The 22,444-nt window shown below is 37.9% G+C and overlaps 1 protein-coding gene, 1 non-coding gene and 1 pseudogene across 8 annotated transcripts in view; 2 read left to right on the plus strand and 1 right to left on the minus strand.

Annotated features, from left to right (window-relative positions):
• ASXL1 (ASXL transcriptional regulator 1) overlaps nucleotides 1-22,444 on the minus strand; it is an 86,755-nt gene that overhangs the window by 21,084 nt on the left and 43,227 nt on the right. The window lies entirely within an intron of this gene.
• Nucleotides 5,691-6,452, plus strand: LOC118618712 (annotated as a pseudogene).
• LOC118619392 lies at nucleotides 8,220-8,322 on the plus strand. The gene has a single exon (XR_004957173.1). It is a non-coding gene; the product is annotated as a U6 spliceosomal RNA (small nuclear RNA).

Raw genomic sequence — 22,444 nt, forward strand, 5'->3', positions numbered from 1 at the left:
GGAGGTAAACTGAGACCTTACATATCTTTATTCTAAATTCCGCACTGGATTACTGTTTGACTCAGAATTCCAGAAGATGTTAATCCATTGCATTATCTATAACTGCTCTATTTCTCAGCAAAGTTGTTGAGATTCAAGATCATATTAAAAACTCAAGTGATCCTAAAATCAACAATAACATCACCATTTAGAAAATGTAATGTAGCCCTGGCCAGTTTGGCTCAGCGGTTAGAGCGTCGGCCTGCGGTCCGGAGAGACCCGGGTTCGGTTCCCGCTAAGGGCACGTACTTCGGTTGCAGTTTGTCCCCGGCCCTGGTTGGTCGTGCAGGTGGCGGCCACTCGATGTGTCCCTTCACGTTGATGTTTCTCTCTCTCTCTCCCTTCCTCTCTCTCCCTCCCACTCTATCTGTACAAAAAATGGAAAAATATCCTCGGGTGAGGATAAAAAAAACAAAAAACAAAAAACGTAATGTAAAACAACAAAGAACATAAGTTACTCAGATAAATTTAACAAAAGATAGTCATTTAATGAAGAAAACAGAACTTCAAGGTTTAAAGCCTGAATAAATGGAGAGCTACAACATGTCCTTGATGTAAAAGACTCAATACATTGTAAAGATGTCAAATCTCCCAATTAATTTGTTGATTTAATGAAATTCCAATAAAACAGGATTTTTTTTTTTTTAGAACTTGGAATACATAGAATACAAAGGGCCACAAATGGCCAAGGAACACGTTTGAGGAAGAGTAAGATGGGTTGCTTGGCTGGTGTGGCTCAGTAGTTGAGCATCAACCCATGTATCAAGAGGTCGCTGGCTCAATTCCCAGTCAGGGCACATGCCTGGGTTGTGGGCTCGATCCTCAGCAGAGGGCATGCAGGAGGCAGCCAGCTGATCAGTGTGTTCTCTCATCAATGTTTCTCTCTCTCTCTCTCTCTCTCTAAAAAAAAAGCCCTGGTTGGTTTGGCTCAGCGGTTAGAGCATCGGCCTGTGGACCAGAGTCTGGGTTCAATTCCATCCAAAGGCACGTACCTCGGTTGCGGTTTGTCCCCAGCCTCAGTTGGGGTCGTGTAAGTGGCAACCAATCGATGTATCTCTCTTAAGTCAGCGTTTATCTCTCTCTCTCTCCTTCCCTCCCTCCCTGCCTACTCTGTCTGCAGACAAATGTAAAAACATCCTCAGGTGAGGATTAAAAAAAAAATTAAGATAGGAGGACCTGCTTTTTAATAAAGCTCTAGTAACTAAGTGAGTAGATCAGCGGTTGCCAGTGAACAGAGAATGACTGGTTCAAAGGCACAAGGTTACTTTTGGGGTGACTGAAAATATTCTGGCATTAGATAATGATGAGGGTTGCATAACTTTATGAATATACTAAAAGGCACTGAACTGTACAATTTAATTGTATGGTCTGTGAGTTATATTCCAATAAGACTAGATAAAAAATGATTTACTCAATTTAACAAAGAATTCTGAAAACATGAATGAGTTTAATCAAAATGTGTAAAAACCACTAAGAAACATTAATGTATACAGAAAGTTTATCGATCCAAAGTTAAAATTCCACTTTAGCCTGGCCAGTGTGGCTCAGTGGACTGAGTGTTGTCCCATGGACTGAGGGATCCCAGTTCGATTCCTGGCCAGGGCACATGCCAGTTTCTGGCTCGATCCCCAGTGGGGTACATGCAGGAGGCAGCTGATGGATGTTTTTCTCTTACATCAATGTTTCTCTCTCTCCCTCCCTAAAAAAAACAATAAAAACATATTTTTAAAAAATTCAACTATAGACAATAGAAGCTAAAATGGTCTGTTAATATTTTAATTGTTATACAAATCCTATAGAACAACTAGTAAAGCAACCTCTGTAAGCTTGGTAAAAGGCTTTATCATTTTTTGAAATACTTAATGTAAAACAAAAGTTCTACTAAATTTAAAATCTATTTGCAAGCACTCTCAATATTATAGCTATCAAAGCAAAAAAGGAAGAGCTGTTATTTAAAAATGAACACATTTTTGGAATAAATATAAAGAAAGAAAATTGTGACCAATGTCAACCCAATAATTTAATTAAAGAGGAAAAAAATTAAGGAAAGAAAATGTCTGAGTTCTCATTAATGACAAAAAGTTTCCATCAACCACAAATAAAACAAATTTTCATCTGCAAACAAAGTTTCTAGTCAATGGTGACCAGAGGGCCATGACCCCTCTGAAACCCCTGGGCCTAGATATGTTTTAGAATTCAGGATTTCTTAAAAGGGGGGAACATCTACAATACTTTCAATGATAAAGATAAACTTTTTAAAAATTCAGGATTTCTTGAATTTTAGAATGGTAATATAGTGATACAGTTTTAATATATCATAAATTACCACCACCAGCAATCCATTAATATTTTAAAAAATAATATATGTAAATACCAAGTGAAATAAATAGGTTTAAATTAGCCTTGTCAGTTAGGACAGAGTTTTGACACCAAATGAGGTTTTACTGTCAAATCTGTTAAATAATTTCATTTCTCAAAATTGTTAATAAGGGATTATGACCCATAAAAAACATGTTTCTCAATATTTTTTAAAAGATCTGAAGTTTTATAATTCTACTTTTCTCATCATAGGTATAAAATGTAAAAAAAATTTAATGCAATGTTTTCCTCAAGACCCATAGAGAGCCTCCAAATGACCTCCATTATACCCATTAAAAAGTAAAGTAGCCCTGGCTGGTGTGGCTCAGTTTGTTAAGCACTGTCCCATGCACCAAAAGGTTGCAGGTTCAATTCCCAGTCAGGGTACATGCCTGAGTTTTGAGCTCGATCCCTGGTGGGGGGAGTGCAAGAGGTAGCCAACGGATGCTTTGCTCTCACATCAATGTTTTTCTCTCTCCCTCCTTCTCTCTCTAAAAGTAAAAAAAACATGTATTAAAAGAAAAGAAAAAAAGTAAAGAAGTAGCCTCCTAGAGAAATTCTCACGCCTTTGCACATGGATACTACAAAAGTAAAAGGATGATTACTGTAGCAGTAAAAAACTGGAAAAATAGTGAAAATTGTCCATAATAGGGAAATAAAAAAAATTAGGTGTGCTGATATGACACACTACTAAACAGTAGTTAAAGGAATAAAAATGCATCTATATAAACAAATCATATTTTTCATGGATACATATGAACAGGAAAGATTCACATTAAATTAATGACAGTGATTGCTACTGGGAAGGAACAAGGGCTATAGGCCTCGGTGGCAGATGAGGTTACAGGGGTAGGGTCTGGCATAGAAGTCAAGGGCATTTCCCACTTTCTCTGCACAAAAGCTTGAGCTTCCATTTTAAACACAAAATGAACACCCTGTTCTTTGCATCCTCCTGAAGCCTCATTATAATTACTGTAAGGAAATAACAAAAGTATAAATGCACAAAGAGAAAGGGGGAGGAAAAGGCAGCAGATGAGAAATGTCAAGAGAATTCTGGAAGATGGATTGCAGGAAGATAAGAAGTAACTGACTCAGCAGGGAAAAGAAAGCCAAAGTCTAAAAGCTGAAGAGAAAAGCCACCAGGACAGTTAGCCATCCTACAAAGAGTCCATACGGAGCTGGGAACAGGACTGATGCCCTTCAGAAAGAATTTTACAGCTGTTAATAATAGCATTAGGCTTTGTATTTTCTGTTTGTAATCCACTTTATTTTTCATTTTTCATCTTCATCACTTTACTTATTTAATTTTGAGTATGTAAAACATGATTATAAAAGTCAAATCTATAATAAAAGGTTATACTCAGAGTATTAGGTAACCAATATAGTTTCTGATTTATTCTTCTTGTGTTTCATTTCCCACCAATGATAAAATACACATCTATTTTATCCCCCACCCCCCATCCTCGGGAAAAAATTGCATGCCATGTAGTATTTTACACTTTTCGTTTTTCACTTAACAATACATCCTAGAAGTCACTATTGGTTCATAGATAATCTTCCTCACTCTCTTCTCAGTTGTATATCCATAATGCAGGTATATGGAATTTTATTTATGCAACCACTCCCCCAGCATTTAGATGGTTTTTAATATTGTACAAATAGAAACACTACTGCTTTGTGAATTTGTACTTTTGCACTGTTGAAGTTGTATCTTCAGGGTAAATTCCTGACGTGGAAATGCCAGGCCAAAAGGTAGAGGCAAAAGTAATTTTGTTGCCCAGCCAGTATGGCTCAGTGTTGTCCCATGGACTGAGAGGTCCTGGTTTGATTCCTGGTCAGAGCACATGCCCAGGTTACAAGCTCAATCCCCACTGGGGGGGCATGCAGGAGACAGTCGATCAATTTTTTTTTTTCTCTCTCTAAAGTATTAATAAAAACATAATTTTAAAAAAAGTAATTGTGTTAATAATGTCAAATTCCTCTTTTTCAATAAGGTGTACTGATTTGTGTTCCTAACAGCAATGTATGAGAGTGCCTGTTTTCCCACAGCCTTGAAAAGAGAAAGTGTAGTGATTCTTTATTTACATTCGGGCTAAAGAACTAAAGGAACTATGAACTATGAGCTCTGGTTAGATTTGTTTTTCCACAGTGGAATGGGCTGGCAATTCTAACACTTTTTTTAAAAAACTAAAAACAATTTTTTTTTCTTTATTGATTTTTAGAGAAAGAGGAAGGAAGAGGGAGAGAGAGAGAGAAACATCGGTGAGAGAGAATATCGACTGGCCGTCTCCTGCATGCCCCCCAACTGGGGATCGGTCCAGGCATGTGCCCTGACCAAGAATTGAACTGGCGACCTCTTGGTGCATGGGTCGACGCTCAACCACTGAGCCACACCAGTTGGGCTTTAATTTCTTTTTAAAGAGAAATAGAAACAACTATGTGAGACAGAAACAATGATCGTCTGCCTCCTGCATGCCCTCTAAATGGGATCGAGTCCCCAACCTGGGCATGTGCCCTAACCGGGAATCAAACTGGGACCTCTCAGTCCATACCCTCAATCCACTGAGCCACACTGGCTAGACCAATTCTGACACTAATAAATGTTTATTCTAGAACTGAGCAAACAAATAGATATCAAGTAGATAGTGAGAGGCAGATTTCTCACTGTTTCGAGTAGCAAATTATTATGTAAGAGGGTTAAAGCTAGAATGAACCCTGTAATAAAATGCTGGAATTGAAGGTATCAGTATGAACCAACTAAAAGGACCCAGACCTGCCTATGAAAGAGTAGATTCCAGAGCTGGGACTATGAAAATACAAGCTAAGCCCAGACATCTTACTGGGCCAGAAAGCAAATAAGTAAAAAAAGGTTCAAGAATGGGGGCGGGGGGAATGTTAGAAGGACACAAAAACTAGAGTGAAGGGAAACCCACTGGGTAACTGTACAATTTGTGCATTAAAGTTAAAAATGAGACCAGGCCGGTTTGGCTTAGAGGTTCAAGTGTCAGTTCGCGGACCAAGGAGTCATGGGTTAGATTCTGGTCAAGCGCACCTACCTTGGTTGCAGTTTGGTCCCCAGCTCTGGTCAGGGTCATGTGGGAAGCAACCAGCCGGGGTCATGTGGGAAGCAACCAATCGATGTGTGTCTCTCACATCGATGTTTCTATTTCTCCCTCCTACTCTGTCTGAAAATAAATGAAAAAATATCCTCAGGTGAGGATTTAAGAAAAAAGTTAAAAATAGTAGCGGCGGTTCTTTTTCATGGCACCTTGGAAGCAATCGACTGCTTCAGGATGAAGCTGAACATCTCTTTCCCAGCCACTGGCTGCCAGAAACTCACTGAAGTGGATGATGAATGCAAACTTTGTACCTTTTATGAGACGTTTACGGCTATACAAGTTGCTGCTGCCACTCTGGGTGAAAAATGGAAAGGCTATGTGGCAACAACAAACAAGGCTTCCCCATGAAGCAGGGCATCTTGACCCATGGCTGTGTCTGCCTGCTCTTGAGTAAGGGGCATTCCTGTTATAGACCAAGGAGGAGTGGCAAGAGAAAGCACAAATCTGTTTGGGGTTACACTGTGGATGCCAATCTCAGTGTTCTCAACTTGGTCATTTTTTTTAAAAAGGGGGAGAAAGATATTCCTGATCTCACTGATACTACTGTGCCTCGTCATGTGGGGCCCAAAAGAGCTAGCAGAATTCACAAACTTTTCAATCTCTCTAAAGATGATGTTCGCCAATATGTTATGAGAAAGCCACCAAAAAAAGAAGGTAAGAAACCTAGGATTAAAGCGCCCAGGATTCAGCGCCTTGTTACTACTACACATGTCCTGCAACACAAATGTCAGCTCATTGCTCTGAAGAAACAACATACTAAGAAAACTAAGAAAGAGTTTCTTAGACTCTAAGAAAGAAAGAGGCTGCCAAACATGCTCAACTTCTGGCTAAGAGAATGAAGGAGGCCAAAGAAAAATGCCAGAACAGATTACCAAGAGACATAGGCTGTCCTCTTTGAGAGCTTCTACCTCTAAATCTGAGTCCTGTCATAAATGAGATTTTCTGAGACTGACAAATAAGAACATTAAAAAAAAGATAGCAACAAATAACTCAACAATAAAATAGGAATCCATAATGAATAACCAAATGGGGGAGAAAGGAAGGCTCTTCCTTACAAATGAGCCCTGGCCAGTTTGGCTCCTGTGGATAAGGATTAACAAAAATAAATAAATGTAAAACGAATGGTGTACTTTTAAAAAGCAACATTTGACCACCATCACAGTAATAATAGCTGTTTCAGGAAAGAATCATTCGTCACTAAAACTAGTGAATGCAAGTTTGACGAGACTGATAGTATCTCACAATAAAATTATAGTGGAGAAACATGACAGACACCATCGTAACCCAGTGACTGAAGTTATCATTATCAGAAACCAGACAAATAGAATTTATTTGTCTCCTGATACAATGTACTGAGAAGAAACATCACTTCTGAAATATTCCTGTCAAAAATGTACTACTCGAATCTGAAAATGAAAGTATCGTCCTGATAAGCCAAGATTGTGGGGTCAATCCCTGGTCAGGGCACATACAAGAATCAACCAGTGAATGCATAAGTGGGCAGAACACAAATCGATGTTTCTCTCTCTAAAAATCAATTAAAATAACTTTTAAAAATCTTTGTAAAAAAAACAATAACAACATAAAAATCAGCCCTGGCTTATGTGGCTCAGTTGGTTGAGCATAGTCCCACACATCAAAAGGTCACAGGTTGATTCCCAACCAGGGCACATGCCCTGGTTGCAGGCTCAATCCCCAGCAGGGGGCATGCAGGAGGCAGTCAATCTTTGTTTCTCTCACATTGATGTTTCTTTCTCCCTCTCTCCCTTCCTCTCTCTCTAAAATAAAAAAATATATATACATATATGGTGTGTGTGTGTGTTTTTTTAATTAGATAAAGCAAACTGGTCACTTTTCTAAAAAAAACAAATGGCCTATACCCTTAAAAAATATTAAGGTCAAATTTATATTGTAATACGTAACTATATATGGTGTCAGGTGGGTACTAGATTTGTAAAGGTGATTATTTGGTAAGTTACATAAATGTCTAATCACTATGTTGCACACCTGAAACTAATATATTGTACATCAACTGTAATTGAAAAATAAATAAATAATATTAAGGTCACAAAAAAATGTGTGGGAACTTTTCCAGATTAAAAGAAATAAGCCTGAAAAAAGAACAAAGAAATGAGCCTGTCTGGCTGGCAGGGAAGGAAAAGAACCTGCTTGTTGGTAAAGGAAGAACTGGGTGGGAAAACAGTTGAAATCTAGAGTAAAAATCAAGCTGGTCCAAAGTGTCCTGCAGGCTGTAAAATGCAGTTTAATCTGAGTGCCATTTTTTGTAGTTGTTAAAATTATTTTAATTTGGAATGCATAATTTTTTAAATATGCAAATTAAAAATTTTGAAGCCTGGGAAAAAAAGAAAGAGTTGGCAAACAAATGCACCAAATGATCCAGAAATGGATGGATCATTGACCAAAATTTTATTTAATTTTACAACTGGCAATAGGCAATATTTGACTAAAGTATGCAGATCAGACAGCAAACAGTACTGTATCAATGTTAATTCTCTGATTTTGATAACTGAAATGGGTATGAAATTTCCTTGCTTTTAATAAGTATTGAGAAATAAAGGGGCATTAATATCTGCAACTTGACACTGGTACAGAACAAAAACAATATGTAGAGAGGAGAATAATAAAGCAACTGTGATGTCAAAAATTAAATAAAAATTAAGTTAAAAAAATCAGCTACATTGCTTGCTTCAGCAGCACATACTCTAAAATTGGAACAATACAGAGAAGATTAGCATGGCCCCTGCACAAAGATAACACGCATATCCGTGAAGCAGTCCATATATTTTTTACATTTATGCAATGGAATACTATGTAGCTGTAAGAAAGGGAGATCTCTTACCCTTTGAGATGGCGTGGAGAGACCTGGAGAGTATTTTCTAAGCGAAATAAGCCAGTCAAAGAAAACAAGTACCACATGATCTCACTTATTTGTGGAACATAATGAACAAAATAAGCTGTCGACCAAAAGAGATCAGAGTCATGGAAAAAGGGAACAGACTGACAAATCTGAGGGATGGGGGGTGGAAGAGGTGGGAAGAGATAAACCAAAACTTATACGCATATATGCACAACCAATCGACAGGGACATTAGGCTGGGTAAGGCAAGAGGGGGGTGGGAGCAGAAAAGAGGGGAGCAATGAAGAAAAAAGGGGAACATTTGTAATATTTTCAACAATACAAAAAAAAATCAACTATATATATGCTAAAGTGAAAAACTGAAAAGCCATTTTCACTCACAATAGTATCAAAATTTTTAAATACTTAGGACACAATTACCCTGGCCAAATTGCTCAGTAGTTAGAGCATCAGTTCATGGACCAAAGGGTGGGTCATAGGTTCGATTCCCGTCAAGGGCATGTACCTTGGTTGCAGGTTCGATCCCCAGCCCTGCCAGGGTTGTATGGGAAGCAACCAATTAATGTGTCTCGCCTCTCACATCCATGTTTTTCTCTCTCCCTCTCATTCCATCTAAAAATCAATGGAAAGCTCTGGCCGGTTTGGTTCAGCGGTTAGAGCATCGGCCTGCGGTCCGGAGAGACCTGGGTTCGGTTCCCGCTAAGGGCACGTACCTCAGTTGCAGTTTGTCCCCGGCCCTGGTTGGGTCATATGGGTGGCAACCACTGGATACGTCTCTTTCACATTGATGTTTCTCTCTCTCTCTCTCTCTCCCTCCCACTCTATCTGAACAACAACACAAAATCAATGGAAAAATATCCTCGGCTGAGGATTAAAAAAAAAAATAGAAGAAGAAAATTAGGAAACTATAAAACGCTACTAAGAAAAAGTAAATGTCTAAATTAAATGAAGAGATATACCATATTCATGAATTAGAAAAATCAATGTTAAGATTAGTTCTCCCCAAAATGATCTACAGATTCAATACAACCCCAATCAAAACCCCAACAGGCACTGTTTTGGTAAAAACGAACAAGCTGATTTTACTTTTTATTTTTTTATCCTTACCCGAGGACATTTTTGCATTTATCTTCAGATAGAGTGGGAGGGAGAGGGAAGAGGAGAGAGAGAGAAACATCGATGTGAGAGAGACACATGAACTGGTTGCCACCCACACGACCCCAACTGGGGCCAGGGACAAACTGCAACCAACGCACATTCCCTTAGCAGGAACTGAACCTGGGACTCTCTGGTCCACAGGCTGATGCTCTAACTACTGAGCCAAACTGGCCAGGGCTGTTTCTTTTGAGAGAGAGAAGAAGGGAGAGAGAGATAGAAACACTGATGTGAGAGAGAAATGTCAGTTGGCTGCCTTCTGCACACACCCCTACCATGGATCGAGCCTGGAACCCGGGCATGTGCCCTGACGGAGAATCAAACCAGGACCTCTCAGTCCATGGGATGAAGCTCAATCCACTGAGCCACACCAGCTGAGCTGACAAGCTGATTTTAAATTTTATATGAAAATATAAAGGGTCTTGAACAGTCAAAACAATCTGAAAAGAACAAAGTTGAAAGACTCACACTACTAGCACTACTTGATTTAATGACCTAAACATATCCCCACAAATACAGTCCACTAATTTTTGAGAAAGGTACCAAGGCTATAAAAATCATTTCCATAAATAATGCTGGAATTAAACAAAAACACAGACCTGAACCACTACCTAAAACTACATACAAAAATTAAAGATGAACCAGAAGCCTAAATGTAGGAGCCAGAAATATTAAGCTTCTGAAAGATTTCTAAAAACATTAACTATATATTTTTTAATTTGATAAAATGGACTTTTACAAAGTTGAACACTTCTAATTAAAGACACATTAATAAAAATTAAAAGGCAGCTAGCAGACTGGAAGAAAATGTTTAGAAAATATACTTTCCAAAGTACATTTTTAAAAAATTTAACAATTAAAAACTAAAACAGCCCTGGCCAGTTTGGCTCAGCGGTTAGAGCATTGGCCTGCAGTTCCAAGAGACCTGGGTTCATTTCCCGCTAAGGGCATGTACCTTGGTTGCAGTTTGTCCCCATCCTTGGTTGGGTTGTGCGGGTGGCAGCCGTTCAATGTGTCCCTTTTATGTCGATGTTTCTCTTTCTCTCTCCCTCCCTTCCGCTCTATCTGAACAACAAAATGGAAAGGTGTCCTCAGGTGAGGATAAAAAACAAAAACAAACAAAAAACTATTTTTTAAAGAGAAAAGCTGCCATTTTCTTCCCCAAACTAATCATTCCTTCCACTGGGAGGAGAGTAGCACCCCCAGTAGACATGAGTAAGTTATCAGCACGAATGGGGCACAAACAGTATCCACACATAAGAGTGACATGGTGTGAGAGTCAGAGCTCAAGAAGGATAAAATGCCCAAACAAAAAATGACAAGGGGCAGGGTATCAAAGCCCAAGTTGAGTGAGGACGGCATGTAGTATATGAGAGGGCAACCTGGTGGGGAGGATCATAGCTTGAGCAGGAGAGGCAACCATCCTTGGGGAGCCAGCCCAGCATAGGGTATTAAAACCCAAGACACATAAAGAAAACATCTTTGCAAGAAAGGGGCACTCCTTTTATCTCCCGATGAAAAAGGAGATAAGTTATATAAGAGGGTGTGAGGATTAAACAAAGTTACAAATATGGAAAGGGAGGAAACTAGAATGAATCCTCTGGCCTTGCATTAGAATTTGTTACTGGTGTAAACTCATGATTTTGAACATATTTAGTTAGATAAAGCTAAACATAAATTTAGATGTAAATGCATATGTGTGTGCAAATAATCCAAATATTCCTTAGCCTTTCCCATTAAGAGGAAGTGGACTCAGCAACACCCCAAAAATAGCACACATCTAGAACCTTGACCTTGGCATCTAAATACCACTGTACATTAAGAACCAAGGCTCCGTGGAGAATTGGCTAATAAGGGCTAAAGCAGGAAAGTACACAGTGAACCTAGGTCATCTTTCACCAGAAAGTAATAGCACTCCAAGAACGATGGGAGTATGTCAAAGGAACACAGAAGCCAGACTGACAAAATTCCCACAAGCCAAATCAGGGACAATCTGAACATCTAAATAAATAATAATAATAGATTATAACTTACTGAATAAAATAGAAAACCATGATTCCATACAGATATAAATAAGTAAACCAAAATTTAGGAGAATGAGATATCACACAGCTTCAATGCCCTCCCCAAAAACTCTTTTAATTAAAAGGGTTTCAAGAAAAATAGTTTTACAGTGATAAAGCCTAGCAGATGCTACTCAACCAAGTGATGACAAATGTGGACATTATTAGTAACAAGACAAATTGAAATAATGAGCCAGGTGACAGGATGCACTAAGAACACTGCATCACTTCTCTGATGTGCCTGACAAGAACACATAACCTGAATCTAATCATGAGAAAACTCAAACTGAACAGCCTTCTATGAAACAACTGAGCTATAACCTTCAATCAAGATCCTGAGAGCCAAGGAGAAATGTAAGAACTATTCTAAACTAGATACCAAAGACTTATGAAACTACATGCAACATGTAATTCTCAACTAGATCCTTTAGGCATAAAGGACAATACAGGAACAATTAGCAAAACTTTAATAAAATCTGAAGATTAGATAGTAAAAATGCCTCAATGTAATTTTCTGAATTTGATGGATGTATTTTGGACATGCAGCACATGTCTTTAATTGTAACACATACTAAAATATTAAGGTGTAAGGAGACATTAAACTGGTTCAGAAAAAGAGAAGTTCTTTGTGCTGTACTAAAACTTTTCTGAAAGTTTATCAGTGTTACAAGATAAAAACAAAACAGCCAAAAAGCACATGAAAATCACCATTTATCATCAAAGAAATGTAAATTAAAACAATAAAGAAAAAAACATGATCACATTCATTAATGCAGGAAAAAAATGACAATATTTAACACATGTTCATGATAAAAATTGCAGCAAAATAGAAATAGAAGGGAACTTCCTGAACTTGAAAAAGAGTATCTACACAAAATATCTATAGCTAACACAGTAATGTTTAAAGATTGAATGCTTTCCCTCTAAGAAAGGAGGCAAGGATGTCTACACTCATCACTCCTACTCAACACAGTACCTGAAGTCCTAGCCAGTGAAATCAGTCAAGAAAAGGAAATTAAAAAAACAGATCAGAGGAATATATAAAACTAACCCTATTCACAGATGACATGATAGTGTACATTGAAAAATCCCAAGGAATTAAGAGCAAAGAACTGCTAGAACTAATGAATTTATCAAGTTTACAGAATATAGGTGAACACACAAAATCAATACTGTCAGCTCGGCTGGTGTGGCTCACTAGTTGAGCATCGACCCATGAACCAATGGGTTCGATTCCTGGTCAGGGCACACACCCAGGTTGTGGGACTAATCCCCAGTGGGGGGCGTGTGGAAGGCAGCCAGTAGATGTTCTCTCTCATCGATGTTTCTATTTCTCTCTCTCTCTAAAATCAATAGAGAAAATATTTTTTAAAAAGGAATACTATCTATGTACTAGTAATCAACAATTAGAAAAAATTAAAAGCACAATACCATTTATAACAGCTTCCCAAAAAATTAAATACTAATGTACAGATGTAATAAAACATGCAGAATCTAGATACTAGAAACTACAAAAATGTTGAAAATATGAAAGACGATCTAAATAAGTGAAAAGACAGACCATGTCCATAGACTAGAAGACTCAACATAATCAAGATACCAATTTTCCCCAAATTGGCCTATTGGTTTAACATGTTCACTGTTAAAATCTCAGCTAAAAAAAAAAAAGTAGACACCTGTGGCTGGTTTGGTTCAGCGGTTAGAGTATCAACTCGCAGACCAGAGTCGTGGGTTCAATTCCAGTCAAGGACACATTACCTCAGTTGCGGTTTGGTCCCTGGTCCTGGTTGGAGTTGTGTGGGAGGCAACCAATCAATGTGTCTCTCACATCGATGTTTCTCTCTGCCTCCCTCCCCATCCCACTCTATCTGAAGACAAAACAGAAAAATATCCTCAGGTGAGGATCAAAAAAAAAAATTGTAAGAAAAAAAATTTTTAGATATAGTTAAGACAATCTTACATGGACAGGCAAAGAAACAAGAATAGCTAAAACAATATTGGGAGGAAAAAGTTGGAGAAATCATTGTATCACCTGATTTTATGACTTACATATGACTATACAATTGTAATCAAAATAGTGTGGAACTGACCTGGCCGGTTTGGCTCAGCAGTCGAGCATCAGCCTGTGGACTGAAGGGTCACAGGTTCAATTCCTGGCCCGGGACAGGGTCGTGCAGGAGGCAACCAATAGGTACATCTCTCTCGAATCAATCTTTCTTTCTCTCTCTCTCCCTCCTCCCATTCCACTCTATCTGAAAATCAATGGAAATATATCCTCGGGTAAGGTTTAACAACAACAACAACAACAAAAAATGGATGGTACTGACAAAGGGGAACAGATACATAGAAACAAATGGAATAGAGCCAGAAAAAAACGGACCGTGTTCTAAAATATGGCTAAAACATTTTTGACAGAGTTAGTGTAAAAGCAATTTAATAGAGAAAGGATAGTTTTCCCAAACAAATGGTATTGGAACAATTGGCCACCCATAGGCAAAAAGATAAATCTTTACATAAACTTATACTTAATTTAAAAATTAATTCAAAAGGAATCAGCGACCTAAATGTAAAATATAGAACTTTTAGAAAAAAATTTTTTATGATCTATATAGTTAGGCAAAGAGTTCATAGACAAGAGTTCATATGTCAATACAGAAACAAAAGAATCTCTATAATAAAATTTAAAGACTGATGAATTAAAACAATCAAGATTCAAAATTTTTACTCAGTAAAAGACACTGAAGAAAATAAAAAGATAAATAAACTAGAAGGAAATATTTGCAAATCACATATCCAACAATTTGTATCTAGAATTCTCTATACTCAATAAGAAAACAACCCAATTGGAAAATGGACAAAAGATATAAACTACACCAAAAAAAAATCGAATAGAACATTAATATATGAAAAGATATTCAACATCATTAGCCAATAGAAAAATGCAAATTAAAGGCCTTATGAGATTCTACCATGCATCTATTAGAATGGCTAAAAAAACAAATGGCAACATACCAAGTACTGATGAGAAAGCGGAACTCATACATTGCTAGTGGGAATGAAAAATGATACCACCACTCTAGAAAGTAAGTGTGGCAGTTTCTCAGAGTTAAACACATATATACAGTATGACCCAGCAATTCCACTCATATGTATTTATCCTAGAGAAATGAAAATATTTTTCCACTAAAATCTATGTGCAAATGTTCACAGTAGCTTTATTTGTACATTCCCACTGGTAACAACCCAAAAGTTCTTCAATAGAAGATGGCTAAAAAACCTGTGCCCATAAAATGGAATACTACTCAACAATAAAAAAAAAAGTGTTGAGCCCTGACCAGTTTGGCTCAGTGGTTAGAGCGTCAACCTGTGGGTATGATTCTGATCAATGGCACGTACCTCGGATGCAGTTTGTCCCTGGCCCTGGTCAGGTTTGTGCAGGAGGCAACCAGTCAATGTGTTTCTCTCACATCAATGTTTATCTCTCTCTCTCCCTCCCTCCTACCCATTCTATCTGAAGATAAATGGAAGGATATCCTAGGGCGAGGATTAAAAAAACAGAAATAGTGTTGATATACAACTTGGAAAGCTCTCAAAAATATTATGCTGAATGAATGAAAAAAAGCCAATCGCAAAGGTAACACATTGTATAATTTTTATTTATATGACATTCTGGAAAGGATAAAATTATAGTCCAGTATTAATAGTTTTCTAGTTATAAAACAAATTACTACAAACTTAGTGGCTTCAACCAACACACATTTATTATCTCAAGTTTCCAGGGGTGAGGAGTCTGGGAGTGGTTTGGCTGGATTCTCGGCTCGGTGGCTCAGAAGGTTCACATCAAGGAGGCAACTAAGCTCTTTTCATGGAGTTCAGTGTCTTTTGCCAAGCTCACATGTTTATTGGCAGAAAACAATTTCTTGTGAGACTAAGGTCACTTTCTTGCTGGCTATCAACTGGAGCTTGCACTCAGAGATCACTGCAGTTTTCGCCACAAATGGTACTGCAATATACCAATCGCAATACAGCAGCTTATTTCTTCAAAGCCAGTAGAACTGCTCACTTCTTCCATCTCTGACCTTCAGGTCCTCTTTCAAAAAGCTTGCTTGATTGGGCCAAGTCAACTCAAGATAATCTTTTTGGGTTAATTTAAAGTCAACTGATCTTAAGTATATCTGCTAATCTCTTCACTTTTGCCATATCCTATTGGTAAAAAGCAAATTATAGTTCTCATCCATGCCAAAGAGTTTATTTTCTGGCATGGGTATTAGGGATCACCTTAGAATTCTGCCTAACATATCTGTGTCTCTCTCACATTGATGTTTCTCTCTCTCCCACTCCCTTTCCACTCTGTCTGAAGATAAATGCAAAAAAATGTCCTCGAGTGAGGATAAATAATAAATAAAATTAGATAAAACTAGTTAAAACATAATATGTCCTCTATCATTCAAAAATTTCACATTAATGTTAACTAGTTATTTTTAAAATATATAATTTTATAATATTTTAAAATTTCCATTTTAGGATGTACTTCACAATGGACATATTATAAAAGAATATATGCTAACTTATATCTAGTATGTGTATGTAATGTATAAATGTGTGCAGCCCTGGCCAGTTTGGCTCAGCGGTTGGAGCATCGGCCTGAGGATCAAGAGTCCCGGGTTCAGTTCCCGCTAGGGGCACATACAAAAATAAATCAATAAATGTGTGCATATATGTACACACACAGAGTGAGGATGTGAACTCAAAAAATTTTTATTACCAACAGGGGAATTTTAAAAAAAAGAGTCCCACTGCTGTAGGTACTGAAAAGCAATGCAGTGACATCAGAGATGTGCTTTGGAATCATTCTGACAGACAGCAATTAATTTAAACACTGCATCAGTGATGAAAAGAGTCTAAATACTAGAGCACTAATTAAGAGACTAAAGCAATAATCAGGCCATAGGTAATTACTGCCTGAGTAAGAATAGAAGAACTATAAGGAAAAAGACTGTAATTAGCATTAAATTAAAAAAACACACACACAAAAAAAACATATAGGCTATTTGTATTAAAGAAAGAAAAGGAAATAAGAAAACATATATTGTATAGTTTTACAAAAATAAACACAGGAGGGATAAACCCCACCTAACACAGCTTAAAAGCAAAATTCAAAAGGATACATTTCCAAATAACTTTATTCGCATTCTAGAACAAAGCTCAAAAATACTGACATGAATACAAAAATATCCAGAACCCAAAATATAATTCACAATGTCTGTCACTAAATCAAAAATTATTAAGAATGCACAGGATCAGGGAAATTGGACCCATAACGACAAGAAAAATTAAAAAATAGACTCATAAATGACAGATGATAAAATAATGAGAAATGAAGTTATCACAACTATATTTCATGTTTAACATGTAAGATAAGATATTAAAAGTACCCAACTAGAACCTCTAGGAATTGAAAAAATATTGAAGGAGAAAAGATTAATGAACATGAAGGTATAGCAATAGAAACTACCCAAAAAGAGTAAAAAGACGGAAAAAATACGAACAGCTCATTAGTAAACTGTGGGACAACTTCAAGCAGCCAAATACAGATGTAATTATAGTTCCCAAGAGTAAGGAAAGGTATAGGAGAAAAATATTTAAAGAAATAATGGCTGAATATTTACCAAATTTGATTCAAGAAATTTATCAAAACCCAGGCTTAAGAAACATGAAACAAACTACACCAAAGTACATCCTAATCAAACTGCTAGAAAGCAGGGTAGAAAAAAAAAACATTAAAATTAAACCAAAGGAGAAGAAAAGATACATTACTGAGCAACAAAGATTAAAATAACAATAGACGTTGTATCAGAAATAATGCAAGCCAGAGACTAATGCGCAGGGAATCTCTAAAGCACAGAAAGAAAAAGTAGTCAACCTAGAATTTTTTATCAAGTGAAAATAACTTTAAAAATAGAAGACAGGCCCTGGCCAGTTTGGCTCAGCAGTTAGAGTACTGGCCCAAAGGCTGGAGAGTACCGGGTTTGGTTCCCACTGAGGGCACATACCTCGGCTGCAATTCGTCGGGCAGCATTGGGGTTCTGTGGGTGGCACCTGCTCAACGTCTCTCTCACACATCGATGTTTCTCTTTCTCTTGTTGATGTTTCTCTTTCTCTCTTCCTCTCTCTCCCTCACACTCTATCTGAAGATAAATGCAGAAATCTCCTTGGGTGAGGATTAAAAAAACAACAAAAACAAACAAAAGACAGCCCTGGCCAGTGTGGTCCAGTAGTTAAGAGTGTTGGCGCAGGCACCAAAGGGTCTTGGGTTCAATTCCTGGTCAAGGACATGTACCTGGGTTACAGATTCAATCCCCGGCCCTGGTAATGCACATTCAGGAGGCAACCAATCGATGTCTGTATGTCTGTCTCTCCCCACCCACATCTGCGCCCTTACATTCTCTCAAAAACTCAATGGGAAAAATATCCTCAGGCGAGGGTTAAAAATATTTTTTAAATAGAAAATAATTTTTCAGACATATAAATGCTTTAATATACCATGACTAGCAGACCAGCACTACAACATTAAAGTAAGTCCTTCTGGCAGAATGAAAATGATATTAGATGGGAATCTGGAACTGCACACAGGCAATGAATAGCACCAGAAATAAAAAATATGTAAGTTCAAGTAATATTTTTTTTATTTCTTAAATCTCTTGAAAAGACAACTATTTAAATGGAAACATAGTAACAATGTACTGTGGAATTTATTACATATGTGGAGTTGTAATATAAGATAACAGCACAAAGACTGTGGGGCTGGGGGAGTGGAAGTATATTGCTGTAAGGTTCTTGTAATACAGGTAAAGTGGTATAATATTACTTGAAGGTAGTCTGCTATAAGTTAGGGATATATATAATAAACACTAAAGCAAACTAGAACAAAATTAAGTTACAGCTAAGACAAAAAGATATATCTAAACTCCTCGGAGAACAGTAGTGGTCATTGCAACAATTCTTTCTCATAAGAACTGACGAGTAAGAACAGTGCTATTACACAAGGCAATCAAAGGCACTCTGATCAATCAAGCTGCAAAGGGCCCATCAGTGATGTCACCTGACATATCCCTTCAGCCTGTCACATGCTTTGTAGACAAAATGGAACCATCTCAGCAATACCACCGCTGCACTACCGGTAGCACAAGAATTCTGACAGAACTCAAAAACTTGTATGTTTAGTCGAGTTCTACCTGGTTTACAGAATTTAACTACAAATGAGCAATTTGTCATAGATCTTCAAGTGAATATTCAGGCCTGAAATAAAAGCACTCATTTCCTAATCCAAATATATAGAAAAGCTGTGCAAAATAGAACACACACACACAGGCAAGCCCAAAAGCAAGAAAGAAAAATTCTCCAATGCTAAAAACAACGAAGCTACTCAGAGCAAAATAATTCACAGGACTAAAATCATATACAGGTCTTAGAACTTGGGACAAGTATTTTAACGCTTACAAAAGACTAGCAAACAAGAAACTGAATATGAGTTAGATGTATAAAATACCAAAAGACACAGAAATAATATAAATTCTGATTTGCAGGCCATGAAAGAGAAGTTTGCCATTTGCCAGAAGCCAGAGGTGAGTCACCTTTGAGAAACTGAAACTCCATGTCACAGATATAGGTTCCAATCAATGTTCTCTCTCATCGATTCTCTATCCCTCTCCCTCTCCCTTCCTCTCTCCCTAAAATCAGAAAGAGAAAAATTATTTTTAAAAAAGGAGGGGCCCTTGCCCTGGCCGGTTTGGCTCAGCGGTTATAGAGCGTCGGCCTGCGGTTCTGAGAGACTCGGGTTCGGTTCCCGCTAAGGGCACGTACCTCGGTTGCAGTTTGTCCCCGGCCCTGGTCGGTTGTGCGGGTGGCAACCACTCAATGTGTTCCTTTCACATCGATGTTTCTCTCTCTCTCTCTGTTCCTCTCTCTCCCTCCCACTCTACCTGAACAACAACAACAACAAAAAAAGGAAAAATGTCCTCGGGTGAGGATAAAAAAAAAAAAAAAAAAGAGGGGCCCTGGCCGGTTTGGCTCAGCGGTTAGAGCGTTGACCTGCGGTCCAGAGAGACCTGAGTTCGGTTCCCACTAAGGGCACGTACTTCGGTTGCAGTTTGTCCCCGGACCTGGTCGGTCGTGTGGGTGGCAGCTACTCGATTTGTCCCTTTCACGTGGGTGGCAGCTACTCGATGTGTCCCTTTCATATCAATGTCTGTCTGTCTGTCTGTCTGTCTCTCTCTCTCTCTCTCTCTCTCCCTCTCTCTCCCTCCCACTCTATCTGAACAAAAAATAGAAAAATGTCCTCGGGTGAGGATTAAATAAATTAATTAATTAATTAAAATAAAAATTAAAAAAAGGAAGGAAGCACCATGACAGAACTCCAGAATGGAGTTTAAACAAAATGGAGACAAGTAATCTACCAGATACAGAGTTCAAAACATTGGTTATAAGGATGCTCAATGAACTTATCTGAAGAACAGATTCACTCAGTGAGAACTTCAAGAGAAAACATAAAAATGAAGATAAAAAAACATAAAAAGGACCACTCAGAATAGAAGAATAAAATAATTAACATGAATGCACTAGAAGGAATTAGATGAAGCAGAGAATCAAATCAGAAATTTCGAAAATAAGGGAATAGGAAACACCTAATCAGAACAGCAAAAAGGAAAAAAAAAGTTTTTTTTAAATGAGGATAGCTTAAGTGGGATAACATTCTTCTCATCATGGGGGTACCAGAAGAAGAGAGCCCTGGTCAGTTTGGCTCAGCAGTTAGAGCGTCGGCCCGTGGACCAGCGAGTCCCGGGTTCAGTTCCTGCTAGGGGCACACGTACCAAAAAATAATAATAATTTTTTAAAATGTTCACTCGCCTTGTTGCCATCATCTCCAGGAGCAGGCCAGTCATTTGAAAAAAAGAAGAGCGAGCAAGGAATTGAAAGTCTATTTGAAAAAATAATGACAAAAAACTTCCCTAAATTAGCGAAGAAAACAAACACACAGTCCAAGAAGCACAAAGTCCCAAACGAGATGAATCCATAGAGGCCCACACCGAGACACATCATAATCAAAAAATGCAAAAGGTTAGAATTATTTTTTTCATTATTGATATTAGAGAGAGATAGAAACATCGATGAGAGAGAACATCAACTGACTGCCTCCTGCATGCCCCACACTGGAGATTGGGCCCACAACCTGGGCATGTGCCCTGGCCAGGAATCGAACCGGCAACTTTTGGGTGCATGGGTCAACCACTGAGCCACACTGGCCGGGCTGAAATGCAAAAGGTTAAAGACAAAGAGAGAATTTTAAAAGCAGCAAGAGAAAAGCAGGTAGTTACCTACAAGGGAGCTCCCATAAGTCTGGCAGCTGATTTTTCAACAGGAACTTTGCATGCCAGAAGAAATTGGCATGAAATATTTAAAGTGGTGAAAAGAAAAGACCTACAACCAAGATCACTCTACCCAGCGAAGCTATCATTTAGAATTGAAAGACAGATAAAGAGCTTCCCAGGCAAGAAAAAGCTAAAAAATTCATCCCTACGAAATTATTATTACAAGAAATGTTAAAAGGTCTTCTTTAAGAAGAAGATAAAAAAAGATAAAAATATGAATCATAAAATTCAATAAGTACATTTCTATCATCAATTACTTTAAATGCAAGTAGATTAAAGGCTCCAATCAAAAGACATATGGTGGCTGAATGGATAAGAAAACAAGACCCTTACATACATAGGGTGTCTACAAGAGACTCATTTCAGATGGAAAGACACAGACAAAGGGATGGAAAAAGATGTTTTATGATAATGGAAACAAACAACAACAACAAAAAGCTATGGTAGCAATACTTATACCAGACAAAATAGACTCAGGCTACAAAAAGAAACAAAGAAGAACCCAGCAATTCCACTTCTAGGCATTCATCTAAAAAACCCAAAACACTAATTCAAAAAGATATATGCACCTGGCCAGTGTGGCTCAGTGGTTGAGTGCTGACCTGCACCAAGAGGTCACCAGTTCAATTCCTGTTCAGGGCACATGCCCAGGTTATGGGCCAAATCCCCAGCAGAGGGCATGCAGTAGGCGGCCAATCGATGTTCTCTCTCATCGATGTTTCTATCTCTCTCTCCCTCTCCCTTCCTCTCTCTAAAAATCAATAAAGAAAAAATATTTTTTAAAAAATAATTTTTTAAATAGCAACTTGTGTGTACACACACACACACACACACACACACACACACAGATGCTCCTTGATTTATGATGGGGTCACATCTCCATAACAGTATTTTCAACTTACAATGGGTTTAAGTCAAAAATACATTTAATACCTAATCTAGCGAACATCATAGTTTAATAAGCCGCTCCCAAACATGCTTAGAACACTTGCATTAGCCTATAGTTGGGGAAAATCGTACTGCTGCCGCTGCCCAGCATCACAAGAATATCATACCACACCTATCACTGACCCAGGAAAAGATCAAAACTCAAAGTATAATTTCTACTGAATGCATAGCTCTTTGGCACCACTGTAAAGTTGAAAATTCTTAAGTTGGGGACTGTCTGTATATATAGAGATACACACATACATATACATACACACACACACACACACACACGAGTATATATGTATACCAACTTTTATTTTAGGCCATGATAGACTAACAACTGCCAAATTTACCCTTCCACTATAAACTAAGAAAATGGGCAAAATATGTAAAGCAACTGTTTTCAACATTTGAAAACAGGCAGCTGAAGACTGGGATCCTGAAGAGAAGAAAAACAAATAAACTGAATCCTATA

The sequence above is a fragment of the Molossus molossus genome, unplaced genomic scaffold (assembly GCF_014108415.1).
Source record: "Molossus molossus isolate mMolMol1 unplaced genomic scaffold, mMolMol1.p scaffold_m16_p_6, whole genome shotgun sequence".
NCBI classification, from domain to species: Eukaryota; Metazoa; Chordata; class Mammalia; order Chiroptera; family Molossidae; genus Molossus; species Molossus molossus.